The sequence below is a fragment of the Bos grunniens genome, chromosome 14, assembly GCF_055505025.1.
Source record: "Bos grunniens cultivar Pamir isolate PY7600 chromosome 14, Bosgru_T2T1.0, whole genome shotgun sequence".
Classification (NCBI taxonomy): Eukaryota; Metazoa; Chordata; class Mammalia; order Artiodactyla; family Bovidae; genus Bos; species Bos grunniens.
Window position 1 is genome coordinate 40,729,767 of NC_141178.1, and position 15,193 is coordinate 40,744,959.

Here is a 15,193-nt window from a genome sequence, read left to right on the forward strand (position 1 = left end):
GAATAGGTTCATGAACATATAATTTGTAAAATATTTATAATTTTTTCAGGGATGAGACATTTATTTTTCACCAGAAATACAGAGCTCTGTTAATGGGTTTTCATCTTCAAAAGTTCTGTGTTTTGGGTCAGGAATTAATGCAAATCTTACCATCTTTTCATGTCACTTACGCTAAGTTAAAAGCTAACTAGAAAATGCTGGAAGAAATGTGACAATTGATAATTAACCTTACATTATTTACCAGGAAAAAACATCACAACTTGAGGTTTATCTGTTTTATCTTGCTACATGGTAACATTGAATTTCCAATGTCAATAATAGCAGTACCCAAATATGTTCCTGAAATGGTTGCTAAACAAATTTCCTATATCTATAACTTCATAATCTGTAACATTTAATATTTTTTTACCATATAAGAGTAACTAAATGCTCACTTAAGCACACACATACTAAAATTGGAATGATACAGAGATTATCATGGCTGTTATAGAAGGATGACATGAAAATTCATGAAGCTTTCAATACTTTTGTAAAAAACTTGAGAATTTTTTTCTAGCAGACTTGTGCTACAAGAACTATTAAAGTGAGCCCTTCAGATGAAAAGGACAAGCCCATAATTTGAATCCATCTGAAGAAATGAAGAGCATCAATAAGAGTAACTGCAGAGGTAAATATAAAAAAATAGTATAAATGTATTTTATTATAATATTTTTTCTCCTATCTGATTTAAAAGACAGCTACATAAAATATTAATTATAACTGTGTATAGGCATATAATATATAAAGATGCAATTTTTCTATCAGTAACAGATCAAAGGAGAGCAATGTAATGGAGCTAATAGACAAAGTTTTTTAAACTATTGAAATTAAGTTGTTATTAATCAAAACTAGATACTTATAACTTAAGATGTTATTTGTAATCTTTAGAGCAAGCATTAAGAATACAACTCAGAAATATATTAAAAGATAAGGGAATTGAAATTGCACACTAGGAAATATCTCTTTAACAACATCAGCAACAACAATAAAAAATGGCCAGTATTGAGGAAGAGGGATTAGATTAAAAATGTGACATTTGGAAAGTAAATCACAAATATTGGACATAAATCCTACATGAATTACATTCTACCTAAAAATTATAAAATTAATATTATGTTTAGTATAAAAAGGTTGAACATTTCATCTAAAGACAGGAATTTCAGAATGGATAAAAAATAAAAAACATGATTCAAATATACAAAATGGGTCATACAAATGACCCATTTTAAACTCAAGAACATATACAAGTGGAGTGTAAAAGAGTTGAAATAGATATATCATAATGGTAACAACAAAACAAAACAATAGCAATAACAAGAAACCTGGAGTGGCTAAGTAAACATCAGAAAAAATATATTTTATGACCAAAATTTTACTAGAGACAAATAAAGACATTTCATATTGATAAAATGGTTATTTCATCAAGAATGTATAATAAATATATGTACCTAACAGCATAACTTCAAAATCTAATGAAACAATATTGAACATAATCGAAAGCAAAACAGACAGTTCTATGCTAATAGTTGAATACCCTTTTTCAATAACAGAACATACATGAAATCAACAAGAAGAAAAAAAAAACAAACTTGAACAACATTATCAATCACCTAGACCTAACAGCCATCTTAAAACATCCCCCTAAGAGCATCAGAATATATACTCTTCAAATGCACATGGGTATACTATATGCTAGACCATGAAACAGATTTCAGTACATTTTAAAGGATATAAACAATAAAAGAATACTCTCAGTGGATAGCAGAATAAGAAATCATTAACAGGAAGAAATTTGTGAAAATCACAAATGGAAATTAAACAATATGTTTCTAAATAATTCATGGATCAAGTAAGAACTCATAAAGGGAATTAGAAATACTTTGAGATGAATTAAAATGAAATGTTGATACTTGATTGGTCTCACATACTCTTGTAAATGCTATTAATAGAACAGCATTATTGGTCTCACATACCCACTACCAAATTTTCTGATCCCAAACAAGCAACAAAGTGTCACCCCCGCCCCCTCTGCTCTTCTTGCAGAAGTATGGAGGTTTCTATGGAGAGGTTCAATCAGAGATTCTGGATTCTGGGATCCTATGCAGGGCTGAAAGTGGGAGTGATTTAATTTATTAAAAACAGAGAGTTTGAATAAATGTTGGCATAATGAACCCACTGTTTATTCTCCTAAATGTAGATTGCCAAGTTTATGGTCTTTATGTTGGTAAATCGACAGTTCATCTATGGGGAAATTCAATATCCGTATTTAAAGGACTCACTGATCTGGGATAAGCACAGTGAAATGCCTCAGGTTCAGCCTGGTCATAACTCCATAGCTCAGCTATTTATAAGCAAGAGAAAAGCCTTCATGTTCACAGATTTGCCAGTTAGTGTTTCAATACTTTTTAAAACTATAAATTTTAAAATTAATAGATGATTAAGACATTTGCAGAAATCACTTAATTTAATAGATAAACAGACCAACCAAAGCAAACCACAAACAGTGAAAGAGAAAACAAAATAAAATGGGTAAAACATAGTGCAGACACAAATGAAAAATACTACATTAATTTTAACATATCTGTGAGTCTAATATGGGTGTGTTTCAAAGCAACAAGAAAGATATCTTTTAAAAAGTCATGGTGTGATAGATTAAATAAAACATAATTAAAAGACTTCAGTAACATAAAAAATCTCCCAGAAAAATAGAACAACTATTACAAAAGAGAAATGGAAATAGAAGGAAAAATGGTAAATTAGAACACCAGTCTCAGAGGTACAGCATCCAGCAGGAGGAAAGGCTAGGGAGAAATTACCAAAGAAATAATGTAAGACAATATCATGGAGTAAAAGTGCATGGATTTCTAGATATAAAGGATCCAATGAGAGCTAGGTAAAATTAATTAAGAATTTCATATACCTGTACATTATTATGGAGAACTTTGAGGATAAATAGAAGATCTTAAAAGGTTCTCAACTGTTGGAGACGAGGGAGGAAGACAGTGTTATATATAAAAGAATTAATTGTGGGAATGATACTGGATTTCTCAGTAGCACTACTGGAAACAGAAAGTAAACAATTTCTTCATGTTTCTGAAGAAAAAATAATTTCTAATCTAAAGTTGAATATATAGCCAAACAACCACTTGCGTGTGAATGCGGACTTGAGACATTTTGAAATGTTTCAAATATTTCACAAAGCTTTACTTCTTGATCTCTTTGATCATATTGAAAATTTTACAGTTCTATTAGAAAGTCTGAAAATAATTAATTATAAATACACAAACAGTTAAGCAAGCCAAAAAACAACAAAGATATGGAAATTACCAAATCTAGGCTAAACAAAAGTTTGTATAAAAATGTAGTTATATTTTGCCATGTCATTCAATGAGAAAAAATATTGCATGACTAAAATAACACAAACACTGAATATTGATTTAATAATGATTTTTGTTGTATCTATATTGGGAAGAGGAGAGAGTGAGAGAGAACTAGTAAAACAGCAACAGAAAAATCTTATTAGAAACCAATGGATAATGTTTAAAATGAAAAATGAAATAAAGATTAGCAGTGTGAGCATGTAATTTAAAATAACAGAAGAAATTAATTTTCCTAAAAATTATCTTTGTGGCCAGAAAGACTAGGGGTTGAGAGGAGTATGGTAAAAAAAAAAAAGATTGCTGTTTTTTTTCATTGTTTCTAACAATTATAACCTTTCTATTAAAAAATGTCCCTTTAAACAAAGTACAGCTACTAATTTGATGACTGATAATTTTTAAAATCATCTATTAGTCTGGGAATAAAAAGAACTGGGTTTAGTCTCAGTTGCGCTTTTATCTTTGCATCTGTTGATCATATTGGAATAGTCATTACATAGTCAAAATACAGTTGCCATCTTAGGACTCAAATACTGCCAGCTCTAGGACTTTCATAACAAGATACCAAAAACTTGTTACCTTAAAAGAACAGAAATTTAATTGATCACAGCTCTAGAGGCCTGAAGTTCAAAGCATTGAGAGGGGCCCTGTTCTTTCAGAAGCCTCAAGGGGAAGATTCCTCTTTGTCTTAACAAACTTGTGGTGGTGGCCATCGATCATTGGTGTTGGCATTTCTCTTTTGGGGGAGTATTTATTTATCTTAAATTTTTATTGGAGTGTAGTTGCATAGTTGCATTACAATTTTGTGTTCATTTCTGCTGTACAGCAAAGCAAATCAGCTATACATACACACATATCCTGTCTTTTTTGGATTTCCTTCCCATTTAGGTCACAACAGAGCATTAAATAGAGTTCCTCGTGCTGTAAGTAGGTTTTCATTAGTTACCTATTTTATACATAGTAGTGTGTATATGTCAATACCAATCTTCCAAATCATCCCTCTCCCCATAAATTCTCTACATCTGTGTCTGTATTTTTGCTTTGCAAATAAGTTTGTCTCTATCATTTTTCTAGACTCCACATGTAAAGTGATATCATCTGGTATTTTCTTTTCTCTTCCTGACTTCACTCTGTCTGTAGGTCTATCCATGTCTCTGCAAATGGCAAAATTTCATTCCTTTTCAGTTCAGTTCAGTTGCTCAGTCGTGTCCAACTCTTTACGACCCCATGAACCGCAGCACGCCAGGCCTCCCTGTCCATCACCAACTCCTGGAGTCCACCCAAACCCATGTCCATTGTGTTGGTGATGCCATCCAACCATTTCATCCTCTGTCGTCCCCTTCTCCACCTGCCCTCAGTCTTTCCCAGCATCAGGGTCTTTTCAAATGAGTCAGTTCTTCACATCAAGTGGCCAAAGTATTGGAGTTTCAGCTTTAGCAACCGTCTCTCCAATGAACACCCAGGACTAATCTTTAGGATGGACTGGTTGGATCTCCTTGCAGTCCAAGGGACTCTCAAGAGTCTTCTCCAACACCACAGTTCAAAAGCATCAATTCTTCTGCTCTCAGCTTTCTTTATAGTCCAACTTTCACATCCATACATGACTACTGGAAAAACCATAGCCTTGACTAGTCGGACCTTTGTTGGCAAAGTAATGTCTCTGCTTTTGAATATGCTATCTAGGTTGGTCATAACTTTCTTTCCAAGGAGTGAGCGTCTTTTAATTTCATGGCTGCAGTCACCATCTGCAGTGATTTTGGAGCCCAGAAAAATAAAGTCTGACACTGTTTCCACTGTTTCCCCATCTATTTGCCATGAAGTGATGGAACCAGATGCCATGATCTTCGTTTTCTGAATGTTGAGCTTTAAGCCAACTTTTTCACTCTCCACTTTCACTTTCATCAAAAGGCTTTTTAGTTCTTCACTTTCTGCCATAAGGGTGGTGTCATCTGCATATCTGAGGTTATTGATATCTCTCCCGGCAATCTTGATTCCAACTTGTGCTTCTTCCAGCCCAGCGTTTCTCATGATGTTCTCTGCAGATAAGTTAAATAAGCAGGGTGACAATGTACAGCCTTGACGTACTCCTTTTCCTATTTGGAACCAGTCTGTTGTTCCATGTCCAGTTCTAACTGATGCTTCCTGACTTGCATACAAATTTCTTAAGAGGCAGGTCAGGTGGTCTGGTATGCCCATCTCTTTCAGAATTTTCCACATTTTATTGTGATGCACACAATCAAAGGCTTTGGCATAGTCAATAAAGCAGAAATAGATGTTTTTCTGGAACTCTTTTGCTTTTTCATTGATCCAGCGGATGTTGGCAATTTGATCTCTGGTTCTTCTGCCTTTTCTAAAAGCAGCTTGAACATCTGGAAGTTCACGATTCACATATTGCTGAAGCTTGTCTTGGAGAATTTTGAGCATTACTTTACTAGAGTGTGAGATGAGTGCAATTGTGTGGTAGTTTGAGCATTCTTTGGCATTACCTTTCTTTGGGATCGGAATGAAAACTGACCTTTTCCAGTCCTGTGGCCACTGCTGAGTTTTCCAAATCTGCTGACATACTGCATGCACCACTTTCACAGCATCGTCTTTTAGAATTTGAAATAGCTCAACTGGAATTCCATCGCTTCCACTAGCTTTGTTCGTAGTGATGCTTCGTAAGGCCCACCTGACTTCACATTCCAGCATGTCTGGCTCTAGGTGAGTGTGAGTGATCACAGCTTCCTGATTATCTGGGGCGTGAAGATCTTTTTTGTACAGTTCTTCTGTGTATTCTTGCCACCTCTTCTTAATATCTTCTGCTTCTGTTAGGTCCATACCATTTCTGTCCTTTATTGAGCCCATCTTTGCATGAAATGTTCCCTTGGTATCTGATTTTATTGAAGAGATCTCTAGTCTTTCCCATTCTATTGTTTTCCTCTATGTCTTTGCATTGATCACTGAGGAAGGCTTTCTTATCTCTCCTTACTATTTTTTGGAACTTTGCATTCAAATGGGTATATCTTCCCTTTTCTCCTTTGCTTTTCACTTCTCTTCTTTCATAGCTATTTGTAAGGCCCCCCAGCTGTTTGCTGTTTTGCATTTCTTTTTCTTGGGGATTGTCTTGCTCCCTGTTTCCTGTACGGTGTCACGAACCTCCGTCCATAGTTCATCAGGCAGTCTGTCTATCAGGTCTAGTCCTTTAAATCTATTTCTCACTTCCACTGTATAGGGCTGAGTAATATTCTATTGTATATATGTGCCACATCTTCTTTATCCATTCCTTTACCAATGGATATTGATGGTGATTCCATGTCCTGGCTATCGTAAATAGTGCTGTAATGAAAATTGGGGTCCATGTATCTTTTGGAATGATGGTTTTCTCCAGGTAAATGTCCAGGAGTGGGACTGCTGGGTCGTGTAGTTGTTCTGTTTTTAGCTTTTTAAGGAACCTCCATGCTATTCTCCACAGTGATTGCACCTATTTACATTCCCACTAACAGTGCAGGAGGATTCCCTCTTCTCCACATATTCTTTAGCATTTATTTGTAGATTTTTTGACGATGATGGCCGTTCTGACCATGTGAGGTGGTACCTCATTGTAATTTTGATTAGTGATGGCCATGGAGCTTCTCTTGTGGCTCAGCTGGTAAAGAATCTGCCTGCAATGAGGGAGACATGGGTTCGATCCCTGGGTTGGGAAGATCCCCTGGAGAAGGGAAAGGCTACTCACTCCAGTATTCTGGCCTGGAGAATTCCATGGACTACAGCCCATGGGGTCACAAAGAGTCAGACAGGACTGAGGGACTTTCACTTCACTTTTAAGAGGCACATGGAAAGATGTTGGCATTGTTAGCAAATCAGTGTAGCTGTATCTCTCCAGTCTCTTCCTCTGTTGTCAAATGGAGTTGTCTCTGTGTGTCTCTGACTCTGCCTTTCTTCTTGTGAGGATACCAGTCATAGTGGATTGAAGGTCCATCCTATTTATCTGAACTAATTACATCTGCAAAGATCCTTATTTCCAAATCTGTTCACATTCTATGGTACTATGGGTTAGATTTTAGGGGATACAATTCAACTCATAGCAATGCATTGTGGCATTTGTTTGAGTCCTTAGATTCAGCAGCCCGTAGGAGTCTAAGACCACCAAACAACTGCCATTTGACAATTAGAATTTGCCCGTTTTGCCTCTGCTGTTGGCAACCTAAGCAGAATTAGACCACCTAATTAAAAAATAGTTGAGTGAATCTTTCCAAGTGATATATTTAAATTGTGTTTCTCTGTGGGTGTATGATTGATTTTAGCAATATAGTGTAAAAGGATTGGTGGGTCACATTTTTATTGGAAGATCCAACCCCAGATACATGTCTGGATATATGTATACCCTGTGATGCCCATTAAGGAGAGGGCTGCAAGGATCTATCTGATCTGTATCGTGAATGCATGAGCAGGACTCAGCTAGCTGAATTGCTACTCATCCCCCAACAAAGGAGGAAGTAAAGCCATTTACTCAAATCTTGGGCTGCAAGGAAAATTTCTAATGCCCTTGCTCCACTATCATGAACGTGTGCAACACTTTGTTTATTGACACAGACTGTTACTTTCCATAAGATCTAACCATGTCTCAGTTCAGTTCAGTTCAGTCACTCAGTCGTGTCCGACTGCAACCCCATGAATCACAGCACGCCAGGCCTCCCTATCCATCACCATCTTCCGGAGTTCATTGAAACTCATGTCCATCAAGTCGGTGATGCCATCCAGCCATCTCATCCTCTGTCGTCCCATTTTCCTCCTGCCCCCAATCCCTCCCAGCATCAGAGTCTTTTCCAATGAGTCAACTCTTCGCATGAGGTGGCCAAAGTACTGGAGTTTCAGCTTTAGAAAACATCATTCCTTCCAAAGAACACCCAGGGCTGATCTCCTTCAAAATGGACTGGTTGGATCTCCTTGCAGTCCAAGGGACTCTCAAGAGTCTTCTCCAACACCACAGTTCAAAAGCATCAATTCTTTGGCACTCAGCTTTCTTCACAGTCCAACTCTCACATGCATACATGACCACTGGAAAAAGCATAGCCTTGACTAGATGGACCTTTGTTGGCAAAGTAATGTCTCTGTTTTTCAATATGCTATCTAGTTTGGTCATAATGTTTCTTCCAAGGAGTAAGCATCTTTTATATCATGTTTCAGTCAGTTCAGTTCAGTTCAGTCACTCAGTCGTGTCCGACTCTTTGTGACCCCATGAATCGCGGCACACCAGGCCTCCCTGTCCATCACCAACTCCCGGAGTTCACTCAGACTCACGTCCACAGAGTCAGTGATGCCATCCAGCCATCTCATCTTCTGTCGTCCCCTTCTCCTCCTGCCCCCAATCCCTCCCAGCGTCAGAGTCTTTTCCAATGAGTCAGCTCTTTGCATGAGGTGGCCAAAATACTGGAGTTTCAGCTTTAGCATCATTCCTTCCAAAGAAATCCCAGGGCTGATCTCCTTCAGAATGGACTGGTTGGATCTCCTTGCAGTCCAAGGGACTCTCAAGAGTCTTCTCCAACACCACAGTTCAAAAGCATCAATTCTTCAGAGCTCAGTCTTCTTCACAGTCCAACTCTCACATCCATACATGACCACTGGAAAAACCACAGCCTCGACTAGACAGACCTTTGTTGGCAAAGTAATGTCTCTGTTTTTGAATATGCTATCTAGGTTGGTCATAACTTTCCTTCCAAGGAGTAAGCGTCTTTTAATTTCATGGCTGCAGTCACCATCTGTAGTGATTTTGGAGCCCAGAAAAATAAAGTCTGACACTGTTTCCACTGTTTCCCCATCTATTTCCCATGAAGTGATGGGACCGGATGCCCTGATCTTCGTTTTCTGAATGTTGAGCTTTAAGCCAACTTTTTCACTCTCCACTTTCACTTTCATCAAGAGGCTTTTGAGTTCCTCTTCACTTTCTGCCATAAGGGTGCTGTCATCTGCATATCTGAGGTTGTTGCTATCTCTCCCAGCAATCTTCATTCCAGCTTGTGCTTTTCCAGCCCAGCGTTTCTCATGATGTACTCTGCAGATAAGTTAAATAAGCAGGGTGACAATGTACAGCCTTGACGTACTCCTTTTCCTCTTTGGAACCAGTCTGTTGTTCCATGTTCAGTTCTAACTGTTGCTTCCTGACCTGCATACAGGTTTCTCAAGAGGCAGGTCAGGTGGTCTGGTATCCCCATCCCTTTCAGAATTTTCCACAGTTTATTGTGATGCACACAGTCAAAGGCTTTGGCATAGTCAATAAAGCAGAAATAGATGTTTTTTGGACTTGGAGTAAATTAATCCCCATTTAGTGGGAAAATCACCCTTTGTAGTCTAAAACATCAGGCTTTATATTATACCAAGATAGTCACCCTGTAACTGGCCCTGGCTTTGTACTCTTCTGCGTGTCACTGTGATTCTTAGTTCCCTGACCCTTGCCTCCTTCTACTTACTCTCCTCTCATAAAATTTCCCTCTTCCAGGAATTTTTGTTAAGGGTCATGTAAAGGAAGAAAACAGCAGCAAGAGGTAGGAAAATCCTAAAAGGTTTCCTCATTAAAAATTGTTGTTGAAATTTAAGCCATAATATTATCATGACTTAACTGCAATATAAATTAAGGAATCTGTAAAGGAAATACCCATGATTAGAATACATTTTTTCCTATAATTACTATAAAAAGTAACTTGAAAACCTGACATTTCTTTGAAGATTTTTACATTTATAATTAGTAATATATAAGTCCTCAAAAATATATTGGTAAATTCAAATGATTATTATTTGTAAAAATTATTCTGATTTAGTATAATTTAGAATTGTCTTGTATCTCTTGTATATATTCTTTTAGTCAATGATATATCCAATCAAGTGTTACTGAATTCCTATTAAGTATATGCATTTTTGTAGGAAATAGAATGATAAATAATACACAGTTATTGATCCCACAGAACTGCAATTCATAGTTGAAATTGTGTTCATATAATATTATATCAATTCAATTTTTGTAGAAAGGAACATAATTTATAGCCAATCAAGATGAATTGTACAAATTTTAAAATATTTGTCATTCCTATTTTCAAGAGCTAATATTAAATATTATCCAATGAAAACAATTTATATAGAAATCTCTATTAAAAAAAAAAAACAAAGTATTGATTACTATGCATTATTTAGATAGTTCTTCTGACTGGTACCCACCTCCCTATCCCCATATGTATTTGGGAAGGAAAGAGGAACTCCTGTCAGCTATCATATTGGAGACTACCCAAGGAAAAATCCATAACACTTTTTATTAGTGAAGTGAAAGTCACTCAGTTGTGTCCAACTCTTTGAGACCCCATGGACTGTAGCCCTACAGGCTCCTCTGTCCATGGGGATTCTCCAGGCAAGAATACTGGAGTGGGTTGCCATGCCCTCCTCTAGGGGATCTTCCCAACCCAGAGATCAAACCCATATCTCTTGCATTGCAGGCAGATTCTTTACCACTACTGCCATGTGGGAAAGCCAGTTTTTAACTAGAGATGGCCTTTATCTAAAATGTTTTCATTGAATATCAAATCTGGGGAAATTATCACTCAGCTTTCCCTCTTCTATAGGCATGACAGGAATCAGAAGTATTTTATACCACTGAGGTTTGCTGACATTATTGATTTGATCCAAAATCTTATTTTTCTCTCCAAAGAAAACATTATTCTAGCTCTGCTTTCTTTAATATATAAGTTAAGGTTGATGGCTCAAGATTATTTTCAGGGAGGATGCTTGTTGTTCAAATGATTTAGCTAGCATTTCATCTATTATATGGAGAAGAAACAGGCAACCCACTCTAGTATTCTTGCCTGGAAAGTTTCATGGACAGAGGAACCTGGAGTGTACAATCCATGGGGTTTCAAAGAGTTGAACATGACTGAGGAACTGAGCATGCACACATGCATCTACTGTAAGATAATCAAACATTATTATTATTACAGTATTATTACAAAGTAATCAAACATTAGCTGGGCTCCATTATAGTCCTCATTCCCTTTATTCCTTTGGGACACTGGTCTGAAAACCACTGCTTCCTTATATTGCAAAGACCAAGTAAGTAAAACAAATTAAAAAAAAAAACCCAAATAAATGAAACTATTTTAAAAACTAACTCTCCTTTCTTCCTCATCCATGTTAATTCCCTTCTACCTCAAATTACTTTCTGGAAGTGGTTTTTATGTCTTTTAGAGACTATGTATACATCTATACTAGTACAGTGAAAATTGTTCCTTATAGATCTTATACTTTTCCCATTTGAAGATTTGCTCATTTTCACATGTCACTTAGAGTTTATCCATTCTCTTAGATATGCATTTTTCCTATGCATTTGAGCATCATAGGAAGATAAATTCTACACTTGATTATGTTAGCTAGTTATTGAGTCACAGAAAGCCATTATTCTTACCATTTTTTCAAAGTTGTATAGATTCTATGGGAGGTGAAATTTTAAGATGTAAGTATACTGTTTTTCTACACTCAAATTATGTTCCCCTTGTCATAGAAATTGACCAGTGAAGTGTGCTGTTACTTTTCAGAACCCATGTACATACAGTCCATTAAGTTATTATATATAACATGGGTCAGGAAAGCATATTGTGAAATGTTGCTTTTATTTAAATTCCCACTATTTGGTGGCAAGCAGAGACATTACTTTGCCAACAAAGGTCTGTCTAGTCAAGGCTATGGTTTCCTGTGGTCATGAATGGATGTGAGAGCTGGACTGTGAAGAAAGCTGAGCGCTGAAGAATTGATGCTTTTGAACTGTGGTGTTGGAGAAGACTCTTGAGAGTTGTTTGGACTGCAAGGAGATCCAATCAGTCCATTCTGAAGGAGATCAGCCCTGGGATTTCTTTGGAAGGAATGATGCTAAAGCTGAAACTCCAGTACTTTGGCCACCTCATGCGAAGAGTTGACTCATTGGAAAAGACTCTGATGGTGGGAAGGATTGGGGGCAGGAGGAGAAGGGGACGACAGAGGATGAGATGGCTGGATGGCATCACTGACTCGATGGACGTGAGTCTGAGTGAACTCCGGGAGTTGGTGATGGACAGGGAGGCCTGACGTGCTGCGATTCATGGGGTCACAAAGAGTCGGACACGACTGAGTGACTGAACTGAACTGAACTGAACTGAATGGCAAAGAACCAGCCTGCCAAAGCAGGTTAGATGTTAGAGACGTGGCTTCGATCCCTGGGTTGCGAAAATCCCCTGGAGGAGGCCACAGAAACCCACTCCAGTATTTTTGCCTGCAGAATCCCCATGGACAGAAGAGCCTGGTGGGGCTTCAGTCCAGTGGAGTCGGATAGACTGAAAGGACTTCGGCATGCCTCGCGTTTTCACTGTATGGCTTCAAGATTTTTAACTTCTTTATTGCCCTCTGGTGGTGTTTTCTATGAACTGCATATTTAGAAGTCGACTGATTTCCAGGAACTAAGTGGGTCAGGTACAAATTAAAGAGTGGATGGATGCATGTGGATGTATGGCAAAACCAATGCAATATTGTAAAATAATAAAAAATAAAAAAATAAATATTTGATTAGGAAAAAAAGAGTGGATTATAGAAACCATTCAAATTTATTGAAGCTAATCAAGGATATCAGTAGCCTGCCTGTTTCTAAAAATATAAAGTATTTATTCTTCTGTTATCAGTCATTTCTTGAAAAGGAATATAAATCCTTGTTTGCTTGTAAGAAAAGCACAATAATGGAAGACATTCTTCTTTTACACCAAGTATATTCTCTGAAAATATAAGTTAAAATAGGAAGTGAGCTTTTCATATTATCCTTTTGAAAATAAAACTCCACATATAATATCAAATTATGATTTAATTTTACCTTAAATTTAAATATCTGTTGATTAAATGCTATGCCTTATAATTTCAGATTATTTTCTCCTTTATATCATCTCTCTTCAACAAATAAAATACGTATGGATGCCTAACATGAGGTAGGGAATTCTCTTTGAAATTGGGACATTGATAAACTTGATTTTGACTTAGTAGAGGGGTTGATGACTTTTCCCCAAGGTTGTGGGAGATGGTGGATGGGGAGAGGTCAGGTTTGTCTCTGTGCTCCCCAAGTTTTCTCTGTGAAACTGTCAACCTCCAGTGTCAGAAATGACTTCTTATATTTAGACATTAAATGTTTTCTATTAAAGTGCAAGTGTTTTAAAAATCTATAAAATATATGGCATTATATATTTTCTTTATTATTAAAAGCTAAGCTTTAACTGAGCAGAGTTTACATATGTGTATATGAATTCATGTATGTGTGTATGGGTGGTGCACACACATGTCTCTGTGTGCATGTGTGTGTATGTGTATGTGTAGGCCTACTGAGGATACAGAACAGATTCTTGACAGGAAAAAGCAGAGGTATATGAGAAGGGAAAAGAATATAAAGGACCACTTCATCTACTCAATGCATCCTCTTACCTGAGTATTGTCTTATTCGCCATCGTCCTTTGTTGATATTATTACTAAATACCCAGGGTTTCTAGGTACCTCTGTAAGTTTTACAATCCTGTCAATATCCCATGGAACCTTGACGTTTTGCCCATATTGTTTTTCTTTCCCTAAGAGTTTTTCTCTTAGCTCTGTCATGGAGTAGGTACTGTTGTGAAGATCTGTGCTCACCTGTTAAGTAGAAACTACTCATTTAACTGTTTAAACAAATAAACATTATCTTGAGTCAATTGCAGGGCACCTCCAGTCTCCACAGAGCAGAGATACTTTGGGACAGGAAGGTCTTTTAGTTTTCCCTTAAATCAAAATACAAAGTTATTGAGCAATTGTAGGATCGCTTATCCCCTCTGTAAGCATTTGCTTAACCCCTCACAGGGACACCAAATAGCCCAATAGCTCTTATACTGAAGTCAAAAGAAAGAATAACACTGGAACAAAGTCTGTATTTAAAATCTGTGTCTTATTTTTCTTTTCTCCTGGCACATGGTAGGTAATCATTAAATGTTCTCTTGGTAAATACTAAAAATACAAAAGATACTTCATTTACTAGGGGTCATAAAATTTCAACTTTTCTTTTGGTGTCGGGGTTGATGATGAAAAATTTGGAAACTTCTGACGCATATTAAAGTTCCTGATTTGAGAACCACAGGGTTTAGATGGAAGAAGTTGCCAAAGCGCTGTAAGTAGAATAAAGGCATTTATGTAATTCGTTCATATAATCTCATTTATTGGTTTTCATCACCTAACTTTTAAAAGTCGCCTGAGGCTACCTAGGATTTGCAACAGGCATCACAGCTGCGCTGTCCCCGCCCCCTCCTCTCCTGTGGGAACAGCTCCTCCACAGCAATGCTAACAGAGGTCCGTGACTCTCAGCCCACCTCAGTGCTGCTCACGGCAGTGGCTTTTCTCCACCAGCCTCACCCTGCTCCATTTGAGTCCTTTTTTCCCTTTTTAGCTTTACTGAGATGTAATTGACATGTAATACAGTGTAAGTTTAAGGTGTAGCAGTAGCAGTAGTATTAGTTGCTCAGTTGTGTCCAACTCTTTGTCATATCTGACTCTTCGGGATCTTATGGACGGTAGCCCACCAGGCTCCTCTGTCCATAGAATTCTCCAGGCAAGAATACTGGAGTGAGTAACCATTCCTTCTCCAGGGGATACAACATTATAATTTGATACAAGTATATATTGCATAATGATTACTACAATAAGGTTAGTTAACACATCCATCCCCTCACACAATTAATTACCTTTTTTTGTGTGTGCATGGTGAGAACATGTAAGATCCACTCTCT

At 37.2% G+C, this 15,193-nt stretch overlaps 1 non-coding gene across 1 annotated transcript; it reads left to right on the forward strand.

Annotated features, from left to right (window-relative positions):
* Positions 1-426: 426 nt before the first annotated feature.
* On the forward strand, positions 427-529 carry LOC147359319 (U6 spliceosomal RNA). The gene has a single exon (XR_015141399.1). It is a non-coding gene; the product is annotated as a U6 spliceosomal RNA (small nuclear RNA).
* The last annotated feature ends 14,664 nt before the right edge of the window (positions 530-15,193 follow it).